Raw genomic sequence first — 7,335 nt, forward strand, 5'->3', positions numbered from 1 at the left:
GAGGAGATGTGTCCGCACGGGCGACTCAGTTCAGCCACATGGACTGACGGCCAAGTAAAACCTCTGCCCTAAGCATCGTTGTGTAACTGTAGACTCTCTGACATTGCCTTTCTTCATTACAACCACTGAGCACTGAACCATTAGACATGCAGTAGGGCCAATAATCTATCCACGATGAAGAATCCATCTGAGCTAAAGGCATTAAACAGCCCCATGGCTGTAAATGGCAAGGAAACTGTTATGGAGAATAAACATAGTGTCAGCTAATTCTTATAAAGTAGCTCTGTGTGTGAGGCACAATCCTTGAGGTTTTTCCTATAGGCCCTTAACCTGTGGCACCAAGGATGGATCAGAATCCAGCCAAAAAGTAGGTATTTTAGACTGAATTTTTAGTTCTGATTATTTCAACGTCATGACACCTAAAAGGCCATATACTTTTGATGCAAAGACACAAAGAGATTAGCTTTTAAAAATATAAAGAGAAAGATGCAAGATTCAAACAACAATTCCATGAAATCTGTAAGGGACATCAATGCCAGACCATGTAGACTTAAAATAAATAAAGATGTAATGACTATAAATATACAAACACCTAAACACAGGCACAAAAATACACCATGAACAAAAACAACCAAAACAAGGAAATCTAAGAAGACATGTTTGAGATTTCAAGGACCCACTTTGAACAATGAATAAAATTAGACAGAAATACACACACACACACACACACACACACACACACACACACACACACATGAAGCTATATTTACAGACATCCAACAACCGGACCATACACTCTCCTCAAGTCCATGTGTGTTACTCTTCAAGACCAATTATATGCTAAACTCAAGCAGCATGCCTCAGTAAATTAAAGTGATTTAAATAATGAGAACGTGTGGTCTCTTACCATAAAAGAATCACGAAGGCTCAGTTATAGAAAAATTTGGGGATATCCCAAGTGTATGAAAATTAAGGAGCACAGACCTAGATAGCTGATGATTCAAAAGAGTTGAAAGGCAAAGAAGATAACATTTTGAGATAATGAAAACGAAGATCGGTCAAAGCTTAAAGACAACTGAAGATTAAGGGAAAATATAGAATATGTAACTGTCTCTCACACTATTAACCCAACATCCCATCGGGAGACACTACAAAACTAAGACCAAACTAAACTTAGAACAAACAGAAAGAAGGGTTATGGTGGACACTGATGATGCATCTCATAGACATGACTTATCAATATGCAAATCAAGCCCATAAAGAGACGGCACCTAATATTCTTTGATAGTTAGAATTTTAAAATAAAACCGAACAAGTATAGGAGAGTGTGCAGAGAATTCAGAAATACACACACCCTGCTTATAAGAAAATACATAAATGATATGGCCATTTGGAGAACAAGTGGGAAGATCTTCAAATGATGAAACTTGCAGATTCCGTACAGCCCAGCAATTCTATTCAGAGGTATCTGCTCAAGAAAAGAAAAACCATACAAGTCATAAAAAAATGTTTAAGTGGATGTTGAGGGTAATAACATTCACTTACACTAGTCATCAGAGCCCAAAGATGGGACAACCCGAATTTCATTAGTCAAGAAACTATCGGTAGAAGGGAAGGTGGTCCATCCAGTAAATAGGGATCAAGTGCATGACACAGCATGGAGAAGCCTTGTGAGTGTCATGCACACTGAAAGAAGCTGGTTACAAAAGGCCACAAATCATAAAATTCCATTCATATGAAAGCCTAACAACAACAATATTGTAGACAGAAAATAGATTGACTGTTGCCAAGGGCCAGGGAGATGGGAGAGTTGGGAGTGATGGGTGATGGGTAAAAACGATAGGGTTTCTGATGACAAAGACTAACAAATCACAAAACTGAACATTTTAAATGAATGCCTTATGTACTTAACATTATGTTTTAATAAGGCCTTCTAAGAGTTATATGATTTAAGAGGAAGGTGACCAGAGGGTGCATGGGGAGAAGAGAAGAAACCAGGTGTGAACATGATCAAAGCTCCTTATAAATGGATGAAATGTCATAATGAAGCCTGTTATCTTGTAAAATTAATATATACTAACACAAATTTACATTTGAATTAATTCTCTACTTGTCTGGTATCGTTCATGATGAATACATAGACAAACAATAGTGCCTTAGTTTGCTTTCTGTTGCTATGATAAACACACGAGCAAAAGGCATCTTAGGGAGGTAAGTATTTACTTCATCTTACAGGTTACAGCACGTCATAAAAGGAAGGGAAGGCAGGAACCAGAAGGCAGGGACCAAAGCATGACCACAGAGCAATGTTGCATGTGGGCTTGCTCCTGCTTTTACTCAGCCTACTTTTTACTCAACACAGGACTACCTACCTACCCAGCGGTGGCACCATCTACAGTGGGTTAGGCATTCCCACATCAATCACCAATCAAAAAAAAATGTTTCAAAGACTTTCCCATAGCAATCTGATAGAGGCAAAGTCTCCGTTAAGGCTCCCTTTCCTCAAGTGACTGTAGATTATGTCAAGTTAAGAAAAACTAGCTAGGACAGAGGTATAGAAGGATAGATAGATAATAAATAGTTAAACAACAGACAGATAGATAAAAAGATGGTAATTATTACATACCTATTATTTACCTATGTGTCACATAATACTATCATGAAGAAATAGTTATTTTAATAGTTATTTTAAAATAGCACTTGCCATAGACAAGCACCAATTAAATCCTAAATTATATGCAGTTTTCCACCACTTATATTTCCCTCGTCTAATTCAGACACAAGACTCTTAGAGTAAAATGAATGTAATAGTCAAATACAACGTGGCCTCTAGCAGTACGTCCAGCCATTATTTTAAAAATATGATATATCACAGTCCTATCACCATCAGTGCTGGATTATCTTCACCTCCAACATCCCCCAGGTCCTGAGCATCTCACCCACGCCCCCTCATCTCTGTGTGCTTCCTGGTATATGAGTAGGAACCAGTTTTAATTGTTCCATGGTGTCTGTGTGTGCTGCGTGTTCACATGTGTACACGTCTGTCTTTATATCTATGTGTTTGTCAGGGAAGGGGTTAAGTTGAGTTTAAATAATATCGGGGTGGATTGCTTAACAGCCTCACTAGGACTCTCTATTCCGGTATCACTCATAGATGGTACAGCACACGAATAGCCAGCTCTCAGCCCGCCCCGCCCCCCTGCTAATCTGGTAAAATATCTCTGTCAGTCCTTGCAGTGGGCAGACATCAACCACCGGCCGGGAAGTTGTATTTCTTCCCATTAGATCTGCAGCTTAAATGAATTAGGATCTATCCTCTTGTAATTTGGCAGTCTGTTAAAAAAACCAAAGGACTGAAAATAATCCCAGCTGGGGATGGCCTAGAACTTCTCAGAAAAAGGAGGAAGCTTTTAAAGTTGCTTTGTTCTTTCTCACCTGCCCTCCTTCCTACTCATCCCTCTGATTGTACAAAACAAACAAGCCAGGGAGGGCTTCCCTGGAAGTCCCCACCTGGCGAGCGGGCTGCGCTCCACTAATGCGGACCCCTCTCCCAGGCATCTGCTCAATCACTTTCTATTTTTGTAACTCAATTAAGTGCTGCCTAATTTCACATCAAATTAGTCCTTAAAGCAAACTCATTAAGTGTTGGTATAAAATATGTAGTATTTTGATTGCTTTTGAATACTGGGAAATTTTACATTCTTCACCTAACTTTTGAAAAGTGAAAGTACTGTGAAAATGTTTTTAAAAAGAAGGCAAGCAACAGCAAATACCTCTGTTTTCTCCACACAGTCTCTTTCTTAAAGCTCTAGGTACGTAGACTTGCAATGCGAATGAATCCTGCAGAAACTGTATTAACAGACCTGTAATTCTGCAGATAACAAAGAAACGTTTCACAAATACTCATTTTTGCTTCTTAAAATCCTTTCTCAAACACAAGTAGTTTTGTGCTGGGAAAGGATGTTGGCACAGAAGATGCCGGCACAGCATTGCTTTTCCATGCTGAGATTTCTTACTGAAATATCAAACTAAAACTCATAGACATAAAAAAAAAAAAACCTCATGGACGTTTATGTAACCTTAATTGTTAACATGACAAATTATAGAGCATCCAGGTTTCACCAGTTATGCTCCAGCTGTGGATTTGTTGCTTTTGCTTGAAATGTCTATTAAGTGTTCTCTGTGACCTCTGGCTTCTTCCTAAATGGCCGAGAATAAGAATGGTGAACAAAATTACAGGTTGTTTTAAAAATCACTAGCATTTCCTAGTCATTTCTTTTGGAAGTAGGAGAAAGCAATCAATATTTATTTTTTTGGTTGTTGTTGGTTGTTGTTGTTGTTGTTGTTGATTTTTAAGGGGCTTTCTCTTGAAATCTGACTTCAATCAAGGTTATGTTCTACGGATATTGTAGAATTTATCTACAAGGGAAAAATGTTCTTTCACTTATGAAAATTCTATTAAAGGGTCTTCTTGATTTTTTTTTGAATATAGTTTGGGGGAAATTGGCAACATTAATAAATCACTCTGCAAACTAAAAGGTGACAGGGCTTTCATGATTATGGGGACAGCGGTAGGTTGTGGGGGAACTGGAGACAAGAGGATTCTTTCCTGTGGAACACAGCTAAAACCATGATGACCCACCCTCAAATTTCAGCTAAACCTTCAAAGGAAATCGGTTACCTAGAGAAATATTCTATTTATTGTCCTTTGGAGAGTGAGGGTGGAACTGTGGTCACATTTTTGGGGAGGTCATAAAAGAGAGGCCAGAACCTGGGCATGGGGGTGCATGCCTTTTATCCCAGCACTCGATAGGCAGAGGCAGGCAGATCTCTGTGAGTTCAAGGCCAGCCTGGTCTACAGAGCAAGTCCAGGACAGCCAGAGCTACACAGAGAAACCCTATCTTGAAAAACCAAACCCCTGGCCCCCCCAAAAAAGAGAGGCCAGACAGCTGAAATCTGCAAGGAGACATTGGAGAGTTAGATGACTGAATTAAGAGCAATTTGAGTATATTTTCTGCCTATGTCTTACCTTTCTAAGTGTAAGCTGTCAGGCTCACGCAGACTTCCCTTCCATGCTTCTTTCGGCTGTCATGGTACTAAGTATAAAAAACAACACAAATATTCACAAACCGTAATATTTGGCAGAAAACAAATTGAGACTCCTGGGCAAAGAGGCAGTGTCTGATGTGGAATCAAAACTTTTCCTTGTTCAGATTTATTCATTTTGTGGCAGTAAGTGATCCTAAAAAATATTGCTGTGCCGGTTGTGGAATCTCGCTCCATGACTAAGGAAAGCTCCTAGGCCAGGAGTGTGTTGGAGGTGGGCCCATACGGAGGCCCTGAGAGGCCAATGTGTGAAGCCAGGAAAATAAAGCCTGGATTGCCTTGGGCATGAAGACATTGGTGATGCCAGGGCCATGGTATACCTGCCAACGAAAGCACAAACCCGGTGTGGAACCAGTGTTAATCCAACCAGCCAAGAATAAGACCCACTACCATTAATTTTGAGTCAAACTTGAAGCAAACTTGATTTTATTGGAGTGCACCCAAGAGTTCCTAAGTTAGGTTAAAGAGAGAGTCCCTGAGTCCATTCCTTGGGCCCCTTTTCAAGAGTAAAATCAAAATTAGTTGCAAAGCAGGTGTACAGGAAAGAGACAATGGGGCAATAAAGAAATGCAGAAAAGTCTAAGAAAAAAATGCATCATTTGGTTACAATGTGATTAGCGAGGGTGAGGGATGGTCAGAGTATTCTCAAAAACAAGTCAAGGTCATGTGTTGGGGCAGGTCAGGCTCCAGGAAACAGACTTAAAAACAGCAACTCAGCTCTTACAGTAAATGGAACCTTATTTTTAACAATGCAGGGTAGTGGCTCCTGCCTTCAAAATGGAGTCAGGTAGGATCCTCACCAGACCAAGGGTGGAGGGTTGCAGTCAACAAAGCTAAAAGGAGTTGGAGATCTGCAGAGTGCTTTGACATCAGACATGGGGATGCAGAGTTTGGAGTATGCCCTGGTAGTTTCAGGTCTTGCTTTGGTCCAGTATTTCTTCACTATGCTTCCTTCCCTCCCTTTTGAAATAGTAATGTATATATATTCTGTGCCATTGTATGTTGGAAGTATGTGATCTGCTTTTTTATTTCATAGGGGATTACACTTAAGAGTCTGTCACATCTTTGAACTTTGGACTTTTAAACAGTACTGAGACTTGATAGACTATGGAGACTCTTAAGGTTGGACTGGATGCATTTTTTTTTTCATTATGATATGGCTACAAGCCTATGGGGGCCAGGTAATAAGAGTTTGAATAAGAATGCTCTCTATAGGCTCATATATTTTAAGACTTGCTCATTAGGGGGTGGGGCTACTTGACAGGGATTAAAAAGTAGGCCTTTGTTGGAGTGGGTGTGGCTTTGTTGGAGAAAGTATGCCACTGGGATGGTCTTTGGGCTTCCAAATGCTCAAGCCAGGCCCAGCATGAAAGGACCAAAGCTGGCACAAGACGTACCAAGACCAAGTTCTCAGCACAAAGGGCAAGGAGTAAGAGACAAAGACAGAGGACAAGGGAGAAGGGAGAAGAATCAGAAAGATAGAGAAGGGGACAAAGGACAGCCTCTGGATAGAGAGGAGACAGATGTGGCACAAGGAGAAACCTGTGTTAGCATGAGTCGGATTGTTTTGATTGGGCATGCTAATTAGGTGAGCGAAAAAGAGCTTTTGATTGCTGGACTTCAGTACTTTGATAGCTGAGTCTAGGTGGTCAGCCTCAGGAGAAGGAAGTGGCCAAATAAGGAAATGTGTTGTAATACTGATAAATACAGAGGCCATACAATAGGTCTGGTATGAGGAGATTTATTGTATGGAGGCAGAGAGAGAGAGAGAGAGAGACAGAGACACAGAGACACAGAAGGTGAGAGAGAGGGAGGGGGGAGAGGGAGGGAGAATAACCGAAAGACTCAGGAGGAGGGAGAAAGACAGAAAGATGGGGGAACAGGGGGCACCCCAAACACAGAGTGGAGGAGAGAAACCTAGGCAGGAGGGTAGGGGGGAAGCAAAGTGACAGGCCGGTCTTCCATATTTGGTGCGCAGCTGACGCACATCTGGCGCACAACTGGCAGCTAAGCGACCTAGAGGCAGGCTAGCAGCTGCCTCTAAGCTAACACCTTGTTGGCTAGCTTTAGGAATGTTTAGCGAGGGAGAGGAAAAGAAGGGAACAAGGCTAGAGTCATGTTTGACACACTTAGGCCTACAAGAGCCCTTCACTCTCTCTTCTTCCTGCTGCCTTCAGAGCCAGGTATTAGAACTGTCAACTACCATGTCCCATTCCACCATATTGAGC

The sequence above is a fragment of the Acomys minous genome, assembly GCF_964271855.1.
Source record: "Acomys minous genome assembly, chromosome: 11".
In the NCBI taxonomy this organism is placed as follows: domain Eukaryota; kingdom Metazoa; phylum Chordata; class Mammalia; order Rodentia; family Muridae; genus Acomys; species Acomys minous.